Genomic DNA, 17,758 nt, shown 5'->3' on the forward strand with positions numbered 1-17,758 from the left:
AGACGTCCATAAGTTTTCACTTTGCTAAATTTTGACAACATGCACTGATGCTCCACCTTGGGGATTTCTATCTAGATTTAGATCTCTATTTTAGATTCTAAAACAAAACCTAGATATTTGAGATTAATAGAACTAGATGTAAATCTCATTAGTACATCTTGATTCTGTCAACTACAATATTTCTAACGCAAGTCTTTTTATTAATATTCATTATTTATTTATGGTAGACATTAATGCTTTCTGCCATTTTAAGTTGTTGCATTGTTACAGATGGCACACATCATTGATTCCATACCTAATATTCCTCAGGTTAACAGTCAGCAACCACATTAGCTTGGGAAGAACAATAATCATCAGAGTGATGGAATTTTTTTCCAGTATAGTCACTTCTGGCTTTTTAAAGGCATATAGCATACACTGTTGATCTCAATGGTGTGGAAGACATTGGAGATAAAAGACCAACAATCCATCAGGTCATAAGTTTTTTGGAACTAGTCCAACACAAGCTATCATGATTTTCTATCTTCATTTAGCATATTTATTAATCAATCTTTGTAGGGCATTACTTATATATCATTACAGTGGACAATTAGACTCATTGTCCTTACAGCCCACACAAACAACTGTGAGGATGCACATATGCTACCAAACAACACAGATTCCTAGCCTGATAAGGGGTCGTGTTTCAGGGACTATCTGTGTCTCTTTCTTTGAGGAAAAAGAAAGTGTTCACTCAGACACAACTGAGGTGAGGTTGTAGGGATTTTCTTCAGCTTTTCATTCCAAAGGGCAGTATGAATAAGGCAGCACCATTTAACATCACCTTCTATAGGGACCAGCTCCCCTGTTAAAGAAGTTGACTACTGCTGTCATACCTTCACCATTATGCCATAAACCACCAGTCTGGTGGGCTGTGACTTAGTCTTCTCTCTATTTAGGATTACAAACTGAACTTCTCCCCTTCTGTCCACACCCAATGCTCATATAAGTATGTCTGGGAGTAGCAGAGGTACCCTATGTAGTCTGGAGGAGATCAACAAGTACACAACAGGAACACCGTCAAGTCATTCTAAAAGGGATTAATGTGAATGCTGTGGACTTGAGGCACTCCGGACCTCTTTATTCTGCAAGTTAGAGATCAATCTCTAACCAAGGATTCATTATTGTAGGTTCAACTTGTAATTTCATCTTTCAGTGCACAACTTTGTAACACCAAGCTATGCAGCTTTGATGCTGTTGTACTAGAGCCTGATAGCACCAAACTGTAGCCCTTACCATAAAAAGAGATATCCTCATCACGACAAGATTTGGTTTTAAACTAATTATGCATCTGTTTTTCTTCCCTATGTCACATAACAAATTTAAATTTGTTATTGCCTTTCTGTATTAATAGTTGTTAGGTGTTTCAATTCTTTTTTCCTCTTCCGGTTTAGTATAATCTATATGTTTTATACCGGTGTTGCCCACAATGGATCCTTCTTCCTATAATCAGTGCACTCTCATTGATCATTCAGTAGTTTTTGGTTACTGCTTGTCAGTTTTTCATCCATCAAAGGGCATTTAAGTCAATTGGAATTACATTTTTAAGGATATTTCATATGATCTGATAGAAAATGAAAAAAATTTAATCTAAATAACTTTGCCTCCCAACTACAATAAAGTGATCAAATGAAATAGAGGCCACTGCTTTTCCTCTGTGTAGTTCCCCTAGCTTTTTAGTGACTAAACAAATGAATTTTTTCAAACTTATGAATTCATCATACTGAAAACTGACCTTAAATTTCTGGAAAGAACATTATACATAATATAATATTTGGTAACTTTTGATTCCCAGTTTTCAGGTACTTCTTACCTTATCCAAACACAAGACTACCACATCCATTTTATTGAAATGTTTCATCTTCTTAAAACCATGTAAGAGTTCACAAAATTTTAGGAGTTAAGTCCACCGATTCAAAGCAAATTTATTTCCAATGATCTGGTCTTATAATTATAGGTGTATGGAATATCTGTGAACCTTGTTTAGTGCAAAGAGTTTATACCTGCAGTCTCAAGTTTCATTTTTAATATGGTGAAAAAAATGTTCTGAAAAAAGACAGAGATCAAGCATGGAAAAATCCAAACCAGAAATTTAAGTCTGGTAAAACTATAAGCTACAGGAAGAAGACTTTAATAATGGAAAGCATTAGGCAACTTTATTTTCTTTCTAGCTTGCCTAAAATTATTCTGTCAGAAGCAATTTGCCTATTCTCCTTCAATACATATGCTTTAGGGAAGAAGGAACAATTATTTTATAAAATGCAATAACACCAGACCATATTTCAGGAGGATGTGATTACACTATTTTAGAAGCATTGCAACACAATCAGAGACAATTACCTGAAGTCAAATTTGGTCCGCACACTCGTAGTTTTTACTTCTGAAAGAACCTTATGAAAGGTGAAATAGAATGTCAAAATGCCAAGTGATCAAACATCAGATTTATAACTTTTCCAAGAGAAGAAACTTTATACAATATTCTCTTAACACAATCATTTACCCCCTTTCGCCTTCACCAACCAGTCCTATGAATCATCTCAACCAATCAACTGACCTACCAACCAAGCACTGACCAGCCTTCACTGTGCCTTGTCCTTTATCATGGTGAGAGAAAGACAACAAAGCACTATGGTTATAATATAATAAGTTTTTTCTGTAATGCTAATAGTGATCAACATACTCAAAGAGCAGTCATCTGACCAGCAATGGAAGAAAAGAACAGTACACCAGCCTCATTGTACTAGGCAGGCACCAAATATCTCACAAAACCTCATCAAATATCTCACAAAAGGAAGAGGTTTGTAACACCATTTCCCTTTGTCATTATTTAAGATTCAAAAAGTGCCATAGCAAGATGTGTGGCAATGCCCATCTAATCTCTTGAGTTGCCCAGCTCCTCTGTCATTTAGGATTCCTGTAAGCCATAGCTCTGAATACTAAGCAAAGTCTTTGCTCTTCTTTTGTAACCACTCTTGCCTTGCCCTGGCACAGTGCCATTTAAGCATATTTCTTAGAAACTGTTCCCATTGTCTTAGTCTGTTTTTTTTTTTTCTGAAAATGCTCCTTGAATAAAATGTTTTGGCTTAGAGACAGGTATGTATCTGCTCTTCCTCTGCAGTTACTCCTATTTATAACCCAGGTGTTAGCAGCTGTGTTCTTGGAGTCATCAGCCACAGCTACCTTAAATTATCTGCAGGTCTGAAAATATATTGCTTCACTGAATTTGCTGGCAAGAGAAGACTGATGGTAGGGTGGACAGTCAACACAAGTGCTTTATTTCAGACTTGCTCCATTTTACCTGCTAATTCTTCTTTCTTATAACCTGTCTCCAGGGAGGAATAAAATGCAAATCTTTTCTTCAATAGACTGCAGATGACACTGCAATAGGAAAGAAAATTTCCTATTGTGACCAAGTACCATAATTGAATGATGTCTGGAAGTTTATTCATTTATATGAGACAAACCAATAGTTTCATTTAACTTGTAAAAGGCCGATCTAACTGATTAAAAAAAAATTGAAAAATCCAATAACTGGCTTCAGGCCAGCTAAATTTACAACTTCCTTTTACAAAAGCAAGTTCTACGTACACTAAAATTTTAATTAAACCCAAATATGTTTTTTAATATAAATTAGTGATATAAATTATTTACAACACTTAAAAAAACCTGATGGGTTTATAACTTGCTGTTAAGTGATCGTTTGGTGATCCTTCTCCAGGTATATCAGTTCTCTTAAACTGCTGGCTGTTAGCTATAAGTTCTATAAGAGAAATGCTTAAATAGTAGTATAAAAATGTCTGTAATAAAACCACAAGCTCTGAATTTCATGGTACTTTAATGCTGCCTCTGAAGTAATGGAAAAGCCATTTTCCAGCACTTGCTTCAAGGACTCCACTAATAACATTTTTCACAAAGGACCTATCTTTTTTTAAATAACTTATTGTGAAGTTATTCTAAAGTATTTAAAATCACACAATTAAATTTGATCGGAACTCCGTTTGATGTTTAGCAGGTATTGCAAAGAAATAAGGGGGGTTTGCATAGGTGACAAAATATGCTGACAGAGCTGTGTGTGAAAACGCATACAAATATTCATGCTGGTCTGGAATACAGACAGAAGAAAAACAAGTATTATAATGGAAAGTGCAGCAAGATTTGTCAGCGGCAATATGCATGTCCTGATAACTCTGCATAGAGGATACAGCCAACTGCCCATCTTATCGCTGAAAGGGTCATGCTGCAACTACGTAAGATCCTGTTCACTTTCAGGAGCCAATTAACTAAGGTAAGTTTCATTTTGGAGGCAGCAATGAAGATTATGCTGAATGAATTTAAAAAAGAAATGCAGACTAGAAATATAATTAAAGGGATTCTTCGACACATGCTGACTCTCATTTTTCAAGAGACAGCAATTTTTTTTAATTTCTAGCACTGAATACATAAATTTATTTCAAGACCAACCCATGAGGCTTGAATCCAATCAAGATTTAAAGTCTTTGGGCCTGAGGACTGTGCTCTCTCAAAAATTATTTGATGCGAAATTATTCATGAGCTACCCTAACTGCTTCCAGAGACAAGAGATTCAGACTGTATTCTGTCTTTCAGGAATTTTAACTGAAGCTTAAGGGCCTTTGGATCTTCCTCATTCAACCCACCCAATGCATAAGTAAAGGCACCTTCAAATGTACTCTTCCAAATCAAAATTTTTTATCATTGGACATAAAGGATAAAATTGCAGAAGCCTACATTTGCCTGCTTCCTGTCAAGTGAGTTTTCTCCACTTGAGCTTCCAACCCTTCAGTCCACGGAGGAATGTTTCTGTGACATAAGAAAGAGATGCAGCTTTTCTCCTCTGGGGTGCCAGCACATCAGTTCCCTGCATATTTTCAGCTACTTTAGTCTGAGAGGGTTAAAAAGGAAAATTATCCTGAAGCCTCTTGAGGTACTGAAAAGCAAGTTTCCTTTTAATTCCTCTGCTTGTTTATCTTGCAGACTGAACTCCAAATAGTCGCCATATAAACTGGCTGAAAAGACCCCAAAAAAATAAAATCTATCCCAAGAAGAAAATAAACATCGATAAAGCATTACAGAAGTATTTTCTGATTATTTCTTAACTCTGTGTATTTGCTTCAGATGCATTTAGTTTTATTTTTTCCTTCATATAATTCAGTAGCAAAAATATTAAATGATATGAGCAAGTGTTCCGACTTTTGGCATGCAAAACATTCTCCTAGTTTCCCCTGAAGTTCAGAAATACTCAAGCATGATATCATTTCTACAGATGTAGTCAATCATATTCATAGTATTTTCAAAAATTACCTGTACCTTTAAATTAATTGAATATGCAATAATATATATTTGTAATATGTAGATTTATCTATCTATCCATCCATAAATATATTTTGTTAGCCACATTTTCAATGAAGAGGTGAAACACAGGTCATGTTGTCAGTACAAGAATTACAAGAAGAACATGAGAAAAGAGCCTTCCAAAATTTTTTATGGAATCTAAATTCATATGAACTGATTTTAAAAAAAAAAAAGTCATAGAATTCATTAGTTTTGCTCACAAATAGAAAAACTATTGATATTTTATTTCTTCACGACAAAGCATACTGATGTAATACAAAATCTTAATTGTTTTTTACCTGCACAGCCACTAGCAATATTAGCTTCAAGTATACATGAGTTTTTAGCTTTAAAAGTAACACATATATTCCACACAGGATACTGGTCTGAATTATGTAGGCACAGCATGGGGACCTTTGAACTTCGGGCCTTTGAGGGCTGCGTTTAGAATATGGATTTATCTTTCACATGCAATTAACTAAATTCAGATGGCATTCCTGCAAAATTCCTTACTCTCCTGATTAATGAGAGATTAAAAACACTGAGCCTGTATTTCCAACATTATCAAAGAGGAAAGCAACACATTCCTTAAGTTTTTATCCTTGTAGGCAAATGAAATACTAAGGAATTGACTATGGACACAAAACAGATTCACATATAGATGTCAGACAGGTACAGCAAGCCAACAGACCTTCAGCATAACTATATGTTGGAAAAGATAAACTTGAGAACAAGCATCTCTCTGTTTGCAGCCCCAGAACCATTAGAATATCCCTTCTGCCTGGCTATGCTTCCTAAATGTTTAAACTGCTCTGGCAGATCTACAGTTTTCTCACTAATTCAGAGATAGATATTTTGGTGCTACTAAGCTAAACAGATCTTGCAGTAACCAAAAAGTTTCTTTATCAAAATGCTACTGAGGAGTACCTGACCTTCGAGGGAAAGATCTTTTGCTACATAATAGAAAAAAAAAACCCAAACATACAGAAACCCTTTTATTTTAAGGTTGACATTACTAACATATTCTATTTAACACATTACCCTATGACAAGAGGAAAATTCCTTGCCATCTAAATGGTCACACTAATGGTGATGCGTTGTCTGACAATAATGACATTTTTGAACTGGGCAGAGCAAGAGCTGAACAACTGTAGTATTTCCTGCAGACAGTGAGTGTTCATATAACTCCATAGGCAGCAGTGCTGATGGCTATTGCAGATACAATCAGTGATGTTCTGGGTTTCCTTACTTTGAGGAAACTTTAAAAGCAAGTGCTATATTAAAGAATCCATGAATATTGACTGTACAAATGTTTTGACATACCATACTAACACTACAATTAGTTCCTTTAAGCCTGAACAGACAGCCTTTAGCTCCAGTCACAGAAAGGTACAGCGTTGTCAAAGCTTGCCCTTGACCTAAGCAGAAGTCACAGACTGAAAGACACAAAAGCATAACACAAGAGAAGAAACGAGCCAACAACAGGAGAGCACACTCTGTGCCTCCCCTGGCACCCAGTGCCAAAGCACACTGCTGGCAGAGGTATGCCTCGAGATCATAAAAATAATTTCTTCCCAAGGAAGCGAGACTTTTTGACCTTTTCAAGCTACTCATATACTAAAATAACAGTGCAACACCAACCCAAATTAAAGATGCTATTAATATCTCTAAATATGCCACTTATTACTAGAACATGGGAAATGACTCATTTGACTAATAACGCTCCACTGTGGATCAGCTAACCGACAGTATTAGCAGTACTTAAAAAGATTATTAAAATAGCCTGAATGCTTTAACATTTTTAGAGCACACAGCAAGCAAAGGAAGAAGAAACTCAAATGGAACATAACCTAATCCAAGGAGAGAAAATACTGGGAGTAGCAATACATACTAGAATTTATTTTTTCACAAACAGCTCTGTAAGATGTTTTCTCTACACTTACTGCTCTCCAGCACTATCATACCACATTTAGAGCTGCTTTAAAATGTGAGGGAGGACTGAACATTTCAAATTATCGAGTTAAAAACACTAGGGTTGTTAATGGAAAATTTTTAATATCATAAGGAAACCAATAATTATCAGATTTCTTAGTAAAAGATATTCCATAAAAAGTTCACATTATAATAATTGCTATTTTGATAGAAAGTTTCTGAGCAGAAAATCAGATGTCATACAATACAAATTAATTAATGGAAAATACCAATAGATTTGCCAGTGTTTTCAAATATTTGCTGGAAGCTGTTTATTGACTGAAGATGCATCATTAATGCAACTGCAATTCATCATTAATAATATAAACAAAATAAACCAATCCATCTAGAAATTTAAAGCTTCATGCAATTGATTATTATTTAAGATCGCTGGAAATGAAACTTCCTTTAATACAAACACATTTGAAGTAGTCTCCAGATGCATTCTGCATTTTAGCTAATTCTGTGCTATGCATAGAGAAGAAGAATCTATTTTAATGTAGATTTCTATTTTTTTCAAGTCTGATTATCAAATTTATCCTAACTTATGATTTCTTATACCTACTCAAGAGTCATCAGGGTGTCTTGAAAAGAAATTATGATATTACAAAAAAAAAAAAGATACACCCAGAGTTTATGTAACTTTTTATCTGTTTTTGTTATATTTAATTTCAGAGGAAAAGCTTTAAAACTTTCAGTACGCACCATCAAAATTTGATTTCTCTTTAAAATAGAAAACAACATGCTCAATATAGACAAATTAAAGTAGGATACAGGCCATTTTGATTTTAAGACTAAAGTCAGTACTGTGTCTCAAGAAGAAAAAACAAAGAACAAAGAACCCAAAACACCATAAAAAAAGAGCCCCAAACAAAAAAAACCTCCAACCCAAACCCAAGACCCAGCCATTCCCACTAAACCTTCAGTTCTTCTGTCTGACCTAAAGAAAAATAACTTTCCATTACTGTTGAGTGCTCTTTTAACTCAGTCATCATTTGTGGGTAGTCCTACAGTTTTCATTCCTGACAATGACATAAGGCAGATAATAAAATGATGTGTCACGTTGGCTGCTAGCTGCATAATATATCTTTAAAATTGACCAGATACTGTTTTACTTGACTATGTATGTGAAATGCAGTTGGATATCATTTACTTCCCCTTGGGGATCTGTAAAGATTACTAACACCCACGATTTTGTTGTGACATTTGTTTCATGTTTGGCTGTCTCTTTGAAAGCTGGAGAGATATTGCAGAAAGAAAATAAGAGTCATGTCTAAAGGATGTTGCCATGGTGAATTTAATTGCATATTCACTGTGTGAGAAGACAGAATACTAGACAAATGAGAATGTTAACTTTCATAGTTGGTTAAACATTTGTGTTTGACATTGTTGAGGTTCCTAGCTAAGAGTCTGGTTCCAATTTGTAGAAGTGATGTAGGTCCAAACTTCTTTGCTGTGGATCCCTGCAGGTGCTATATTTTAAACTGAACAATACCCAAAGAAGCACAATCCCAGACATCTTGGATCAGGCAAATAAAACTGTAACCCATTTGCCTCAGTTCTAGACTTCCTACTACTCATAATCTAGTTTTTTAGTGCTTTTTGTGATAAAACTATCTTTAAATGAGGATAATGATTTTAATACAATTTCACAGTAGTATTGGTGACAGGTTTATTAACATTTAAATGTTTGGATTGTGTAATGATAATTTAGAATACTTACAAGGATATAAATTGTTTTATTTGAACAGGAATTGAATGACATGCAAAGCAGGTACAGGGACTGTGCACAAAGAATGAACAGAAGAGGGGAAAAGAAGGTTAAATAGAGACCAGGAAGAAAGCCTTCACAACAACACCTCCGAGTTCCTGAAAGCTAAATGTGATGACCTTCACAAGGCTACTTGAACACTGCTTTTGTGTATTGTATTATATAATCTTGGTTTATTTATGACTTATACAATGACTTATACAATGTCTATATGCACACATGCATTCCCCAACAAACACACCCTCGCGTTAATATTTTATAGTGCGTATTTTATTATTTCTGTTTCACTTACACCTGGAATACTTTGTTTTATGCATCTGCCACGTACAAGATGAACAGCAGATTACAATGCACTGTACTATCACAGCACTTAAAGCACGTTGTGGTGGTTTGAGCCCCCCCCCCTATCCCCAGTGGGGCTGGAATTAGTTGGTCCCAGGTGAGCTTCCAGTCAGGGACCAATCGGAGCTGTATTTCACCCCTGTGAAATTAGCATATTACAACAGCTGGAAGGAAGTCGTTGGCAGTGTGAGAGATTCGGAGCCATGAGGTGAGAGGAGAGAGGCCTATGGGCCCCTTGTGGGGGGCCAGACCCTCCCTCCCCTCCCCTGCCAGGCTGTGAGGAACCCGGGACAATATTGAAACTGAACACAGTGCTTGTGGCCAAAGGCTAGGGGGCTTTTCCCCCCCCACTGCCCAGGAGAGGCAGTGGTGTGGACTTGAGAGGCCAGCCAGGGGGTTGGAGCTAACCCACCCCCAGCAGGCAGGCACGGCCTTTGGAGCCGAGCCAGAGACGGGCTGAGGGGTGGTCCAGAGCCAGAGAAGCAGCTGTGATTGTACAGAGCTGGAAGAATTCCAGGCAGAGGAGAGAGACTGAAGCAGTCTCACTGCTACCCTCTCCCCCCCCATAATGGCAGGGGAGAGGTAGTGACCTTGAGCTGAGACTGAGCAACAGAGAGACAGGCTGAAGGGCTCGGAGGAGGCCCTACGTGAGGTTTGGGTGGGGGCAGTCGAAAACTGAAGGAGGAATGCAGGGGAATGAATGCCTCCCCGTGACCCATGGAAGCTGAGAAGCTGCAGCAGCTGGAGCAGAGAGAAGCCAAACCAAGCAGGCTTTTTCTGGGTAAGGACTTTTGGTGAAAACTATTTGTGGTATAAAAAGCTGAGCAAGACCCAGAAATGCTACAACCTGGAGAGAGTGAACATCTTACTGTCTGGGAGGAACCTTCACAAACCAGGGAGAAAGGACTCAAAGCTGACTCCCTGGACCTTGTGATGAAGACCTAGAAAAGCAAATGTTCCTTTGCAGTCCAGGAGGAGACCTCAGCAGAAGCCAAGGAGCTGGTGGGGGTGCAAAAGACCCCTTCCCTGATACTCCAATGAAAGAGAGACTATCGTCCTGGAGGGTTTTTCTTCTGAACTGATGTGGGAGGACCCCCAGGGGTGGTAGAGATTGTATTAATACTGTGTATTTATTTGCTTTTTAGTTTCTACAGTATTTATCATGTTAGTAATAAATTTTGATAAAATTCCCCCATGCTGAGTTGTGCCTGTCTGAAAACTTCTCTCCTGTGTTGAGGCAAATTGTGGGGAGAGCTTGGAGATTGGATTTTTGGGGTCAAACCTCCACAAACGTTTTTATACTACACTGTATTAGGAGTATACAGTGCAGAAGAAGTACAAATTGGGGGAGTATAAACGTACCTGTAAGAAGCCTTTCCTGTCACCATTTTCCCTCCTTCACCTCACCTCAAGCTGATGCTGCCATTGCTGCATTAAGTTTCTCAAAGCAATCCAGACAGGACAGCTTACCACAACATCAGTTTTACTTTAATCTTTGCCTGGCCTATTTGTGACTTACTGACATGCATAATGTCAAATATGATAAACCTGATTTTGGAAGGTGCCTCTAGGTGTAACTATAATACAAAAAAATAAATAGTTTTTTCTCCATTCTTGATGAAGAGAGGTCAGAGTTCTTGATAAATCCATTGGGGCTTTGCATATATGAATATCAAATCAATTCCCCTCCTTTACTTAAAAAAAAAAAAAAGCTTTTTTAAAATGTCTTTCCCTTCAACAACAACATCAAAGAACTAAGGAAAACAAATTTTGCATTAGGAGATTCTGTCGAAAAACATTTCACTTCAAACAAGGCACCACACAGAGCTGACAAGATGAGAGATTTAAATGCTAATTAGCATCAATTTCTTTATTGAATTATAATTTCAAGAAAATGTTGCGTGACCCTCTGATTTAAATACTGTTTTCCCTTCAAACACGTATTTCATTGCCAAAATGGGTTCTTGGATTTATACGCATGGATCATACATTTTGAAAGTTTGATTCTTACAGATTAGCTCATTTCCACATTTATAACCAAAGGCTGTGAGGACTGTATTAATCACAGAATGCATATTAAAGACCAGAACTATTACAGAGTATGCAAGGCACTATATCTCTATATCACATTTCTACGTGAGAAACAACTTCTTTATGCATGCTGAGTGGGCAATACAGAAGACATACTCGTTACTCTTCAAGTCCCACCTGATGGGCAGGCAAATACGCTTCTGGACTCCAAACCTCTCCAAGAAGGCTCTACAGTAATGATAAAACTGCATATAAGTGGCTTCTCTTTCATACAGGCACCACAGTCACCCATTTGCCTCAATGATCACACAGATGTAGAGATTTGCAAAAGCATTACAGGTTAATTCACACCTACCTCATGTAAATCCTCTCTTTTAATATTCATGTGTGAAACATAGATTTCACAGGTGAATGAACTGAACGAGAAGTGGGAGCTATGAGTGCTTCTTTTTGTACAGCTTTCCCACATGTAACAAGAAAAGAGATTTACACAAGGGAGATGAAAACTGACCTAAAACAATTTCCTGATAAGAGGCCATACACTAAGTGAATGCTGAAGTCTCAATTAATAAGGATTATAAGGTGTGTTGTGACACAAAACATCAGAAGACATCCAGAGGACTAGCTTACCTCTTTACTAATGAGATTTCCTTGACAAAGAAGAAATAAGGTGATATAGGCAGTCTATATACAATTTATAAATTCTTGGGACCGTTAGGATGTTGACATGTATTTGCTTTAAGGAGGAGCATGTGGGAAAGGGAACTGTAACACATCTCTGTGGGAAGCAGGCTCAGGTGAAGTGGTTATCTCTCCACATTGCTGCCCTGACCCGAGGGCAGGCAGGCTAAGCAAGCTACCACAGTGGGCACCAAGTTTGTCTAAGCCTTTGTGCAAAGGAGTGCTGAAGTGGTCAATGAAATCACAATAACAATAGATGAACCAAGCCCCTAAAGAGCATAGGCACAATACAGAAAGTAAAAAAACCTGCTTTCTTAGCAGGTGGGGTCCTGTTTAAGTACAGGGTCAAACAAAGGGGGAAAGCAAGTGGGTTTGAAACAGGATTTTGAAGGACCTTGAGGCAACTGAGAAAGCACACTAAAGGGATTCCCACTTTTGTATTTCCTGTGCAAGCTATGAAAAATTTACATTCTAATCCTATGCAACATAAACATATCTATAAATTATACCCTACTATTCAACTCTGAACAAATAAACTATCAGTACAGAGAATTCAGGGGGCAGAGTACAAGAGCACGTAAATGATTTCAAGGTTAGTCAGAAAGCACAGCTCTCATTAAGGGAAGGCAAGAACCTGTACTCAGCAAGCATGCAAGGAGAAGGAAAGAGAAGCAAAGAAGGAGAATTCTGTCCCTTCATAGGCCAGGAGAAAATTTGGAGCACAACAGTGCAGTAGGTGAAGATCCAAACCAACAAACTAATGGTGTGGAGTTACTATAGGATTGAGAGAATTTCTAAACTTTGAAAGCACAACAGAGTGACTCTGCCAGGAAACAGTAGCAACTGGACTAAGAAACCAAAGGCATAGTCATAACTAGCTTTCAAAACATATACAACCTGTTTTTCTGCAAGAATACTGGGCCAAATTATATCTCAATGGCTTTCAGGAAATGAAAACTAACAAATACAGCATAAACCAGAAAACAGAATATAAGATCCTTGTTGACCTTCCTGTGTACGAAAGTGAGTATTTAAAATTTATGGAAGGAAGTAAATGGGGGATTTAGTAGGTAAATTTCCAGTGCAGAAAATTAACTTTCAACATAAAACACTTCATAGATTTCATATATACTAGGCAGCAAATTCTGAGCTGAATTACACCAGCACACCCTAGTTTGTTTATTCAGAGGCTCTAGAATATCTCCCCATATTGATATTCAGAGTAAGATTCATAAAGAGTCATGGGGATTGCTGTCCCTTCCCTACTCCACTTGCCTTAACAGTTGGCATTGTTATGTGTTTGATGCTCAACATCTTTTAATCACAGAATGGCTGTTTTCTACCATGTGTAGAAGGTGTGCCTGGCTTTTTAAACTAGTGATCTGCAAAAACAATTAGAAGACTGTTTACCAGATCACACAAAATACTCAATTGATACAGCATACCTATGCAAAGCACAGGCCTCAGAGGTAAAAGGATTATTTCAAATTAAACAATCATGATTCTTTCTCTGCAACTTATATACACAAGTTTCTCTGCAACTTGTTGTGTGTTAGAATATTGAAAGCCTAGCTCAGTACTTTGATTATAATAAGCTTTAGGACATCTCATGGGATGCATCTGTGACTTGTTTCAAAATATTCAAGTTTTATTTTGCTGAATAATACCATGGTTTTTTCCTCTGTTTTATTAGGGGGCAATGAGAAAATAAAAAAAGAAGCCAAAGAAAAATTATTTGAATAAATTAAAGCACAAAAAAGAATAGTTAAAGAAACAAGTCAGCTGGCATAATGCCACAGTTATTGCAGAGGACTTGTCCTTCTGAAATGATCATAGATGTCTAGACTTACAAGGAGACCTATTATTAAAAAAAAAAAAAGACAGGATGTGTTGGTTTAGGCTGAGGGAGAGTTAATTTTCTTCATAGCAGCTTATATGGGGCTGTGCTAGGAAAAACACTATTTCATTATTGCTGAGCAGGGCTTACAGAGAGTCAAGGCCTTTTCTGCCTCTCACTCCAGCCCACCAGTGAGTGGGCTGGGGGTGCACAAGAATTTGGGAGAGGGCACTGCTGGGACAGCTAGCTGACCAAGACTAACCCAAGGGATATTCTGTACAACATAGAATCATAGAATAGTTTGGGTTGGAAGTGACCTTAAAGTTCATCTTGTTTTACCCCTCTACAATGGGCAGGGACATCTTCCACTAGACCAGGTTGCCTGAAGACCCATCCAACAAGGCCTGGAACACTTTCTGGGATGGGGCATCTACAACTTCTCTGGGCAACCTGTGCCAGTGTTTCACTACCCTCATGATGAAGCATTTCTTCCTCATATCTAATCTAAACCTATCCTCCTTCAGTGTGAAGCCATTCACTCTTCTTCTATCACTACATGTCTTGTGAAAAGTCCCTCTCCATCTTTCTTTTAAGGCCCCTTTACTGGAAGGCTGCTGTAAGGTCTCCCTGGAGCCTTCTCAACTCCAGAACGAACAGCCCAAACTCTCTCAGCTGTTTTTCATGTGAGAGGTGTGCTAGCTCCCAGATCACCTTTGTGTCTCTTCTCTGAGCCCACTCCAATAGGTCCATGTCTTTCTTACGTTTGGGGCCAACAGAGCTGGATGCAGTACTCCAGGTGGGGTCTCAAATGAGCAGAGTAGAAGGACGGAATCAGCTACCTCAGCCTGCTGGCCACATTTCTTTTGATGCAGCCCAAGATGTGGTTGGCCTTCTGGGCTGCAAATGCACATTGCCAGGTCATATTGAGCTTCTTGTCAACTAACACCCCAAAGACCTCCTTCTTCAAGACGACTGCAGGGGAAGGCTGAAGAAGAAGGAAGGGGGAAGGGGGACATTTGTAGTTATGGCATTTGTCTTCCCAAGTCACTGTTATCTGTGACAGAGCCCTGCTTTCCTGGAGGTAGTTGAACACCTACCTACTTGTCATGGGAATCGGTGAATGAATTCCTTCCTTTGCTTCTCTTGCGTGTGTGGTATTTGCTTTACTTGTTATCTTGTGGGCTGAGATAAATACAGTTTTTTGCTCATTTTTACTCTTCTGATCCTCTCCCTCCATCCCACTCAGGGGGAAGAGTGAGTGCCTGTGTTGGGCTTAGTTCCAGCTGGGATTGAACTACAACATGGCCTTCATGCATTTAAACTATTTAACTGACTATTGAAGTGTATGCTGGAAAGGCAAAGCTGTGGTAGCAAAATCAGCTTGATTTTAAAACACATTCAGAGCCCCACCCTGCTCTTGTATTTCAGGGAAGGAAAAAAAAAAAAATCCCAAACATCTCTGCATGGGTCTTACAGAGAGTGATTTTATGTGTTGGGGATCGCTGAGACAAATAAGCAGATAAATGCAGGCATTTATCCCATATGAAGTTGAATAGTGTGGGATTATGTTCAGTTTTCACTGAATCTCTAACAAATTTGAAGGCTAAAGTTGCCCGGTTTATCCCAGAGTATCCCAAAATAAAAGTACTATCATTTAGTGAGCAAGAACTCAGTAACCTAGGAAATATTCCTACCATGTCCTCATGGAGTCATACCACATTTTGATGAAATTAACGTGGAAAGCTTAGTACCACATTTTCTTCTACTTTCTAAAGCTAGTTTATATCCTCACAGAGTATAAAGCCCAATATTCTAGCACTAAATGACAACCAAAACTTCCCAGGAAGATGACTTTTTCCTCTACTACAAAGTGGTGTAGTTGACTGTCATATTACTTTCCTTGTGCCACGGAAATGATGGTGAGAGACTGTGTGTCATTGTGGATGGAAGAGACAGGTCATACTGTTAACAGGGTAAAGTGCAGCCAGTGTTGCCAATTCTCAGCATCCAGGATTGTAGATGAATAAGAAGGCTCAGCTATGCACACATAATTTCCTGATTCTTTAGTTCCCTCCACAGGCATACAAATCAGGTGAAAATTTCTTAGAATTACTGCAGTTTTTCAGATTCTTAAGATTGCTTTTGTGGTACTATAAAGCTTATGTGGCCTGCTGAGTAGAAACACTTGCAGTTATTTTTCGAGTTTGATAGGTGTGCTTTTTTGCTGTTTGGTTGTGGTTTTGTTGTTTTTTGTTTGTTTGTTTATTGTTTGGTTTGTTTGTGGTTTTTTCAATTTTAGGAAATAAAGTCAGCCATACAACAGAAGTAATTTGATTTAACCCAAAGAACAGTAAGCATAAGGAATGTATCAAGAACTACTTTCACAACTGCCAATACAAGTAAATGAACATTTTATGTGGTATTTTGCTTTCATATGTTAATTCCAGATTTACAGTTGATACCATATATTTGAAACTCAAATAAGGCATAAAAAGGTTAAAAATACAGACTCCACTGAATAAAAGCCAACATATCTTTCTAGTTAGGCTACACGAGATAATAAAAAAAATTGACATCAAAGAAACTACCTCATTCAGGCCTTTCAAAATACTTGTCATTAAAAGATGGTTTGTTGAAACTTCAGACAGGCTAAATGTATGCCACATTTTGAGTGAAAGAATTACCTTTCCAGGGTTGCAATTACAACTGTACTTAGTTGTCATGGCAACCTGGCAACATATAGATGTTGTCAGATGAAGACATCAAGGGACAGTGATTTTCAAATCACTGCATGCCAAGTGTTTTTTTCCCCAGGTATATCTCTTCTCAGTTCAGAAAAAAGATTAAAAAATGGAAAATTAGCATTTTAAAACAATGTTTAAATAGCATTCAGACTGCAATACCAATATCCCATTTCAAAGAGCTATTAATAGTATTCTTAGGTGTCTGCTTTTTCTTCTTTTTTCCCCCAGTTATTTTTGTTCCCAAAATGTAAGTACAACACAGGTAGCTGAAAGGCAAAGAGGTCAGGCTCAACAACGAAGGTTACCATGCTTTGGTGACTGCTGAGTCCTGCTGTTATCCTTCCCCTTTTCTTCCTGTTTTAATTGTCCTGCTATCTTGACTTGGGTACTTTCAGTCAGATGTTCTTTTTGACCTAAACTTCAATTCCTTTTGAGACAGTAAAAGGAAAAATAAATCTATACTAAAAGCCCCTGTTGAGCATGCCCCAAAGATGTGAGGTTGAGAGAGAATCCAGAAAATATCCACTACAAAATGCAGCTTTCAGTTCTTTTCAATAGGCAGCTCATCCTGTGGTGCCTTCCTCTATACTGCTATTTTTGTTTCTACTGACCACAGTGGCTGTGCTGTGTTTTATATTAAGGCTTATAACAAAAGTTTTCTGAGTTGGTGTTCAGTTTATTTACACAGGCTTCTCATACCATGATGCTGTACTCATTAATGCCTCACCATAAAGAACCAATTTGAAGTGGATCAAGCATGAAGATACACTTGTGCATCCGTCCATCTAACCCAAGTCCATGCAGATGCCTATGCTATAGCAAGACAGAGGCCTCATTGCACCTTAAAGTTTGCCTGAATACCAAACAGCGTAAGCAAGTAGAAAGGACCCAATCCAATCGTAATCTTCTTTGGACAAGAAGAGCTTTTAAACAAACTGGAACAGGAAGAGATTGTTCACCACTTACATGGTTGAGATGTTTTTGATCTAGTAC

At 37.8% G+C, this 17,758-nt stretch overlaps 1 protein-coding gene and 1 long non-coding RNA gene across 2 annotated transcripts in view; both read right to left on the bottom strand.

Moving 5' to 3' along the window:
- Positions 1-17,758, bottom strand: part of LOC113942742 (SAM and SH3 domain-containing protein 1-like) — a 542,445-nt gene that overhangs the window by 261,407 nt on the left and 263,280 nt on the right. The gene's annotated exons all lie outside the window — the stretch shown is intronic.
- Positions 3,323-12,369, bottom strand: LOC113942761. Its single transcript, XR_003526045.1, has 4 exons — positions 12,134-12,369; positions 8,325-8,381; positions 4,786-4,939; positions 3,323-3,417 (listed from the first exon to the last, which is right to left on the bottom strand). It is a non-coding gene; the product is annotated as an uncharacterized LOC113942761 (long non-coding RNA).

Source organism: Corapipo altera, unplaced genomic scaffold, assembly GCF_003945725.1.
Source record: "Corapipo altera isolate COAL_440 unplaced genomic scaffold, ASM394572v1 2b, whole genome shotgun sequence".
NCBI classification, from domain to species: domain Eukaryota; kingdom Metazoa; phylum Chordata; class Aves; order Passeriformes; family Pipridae; genus Corapipo; species Corapipo altera.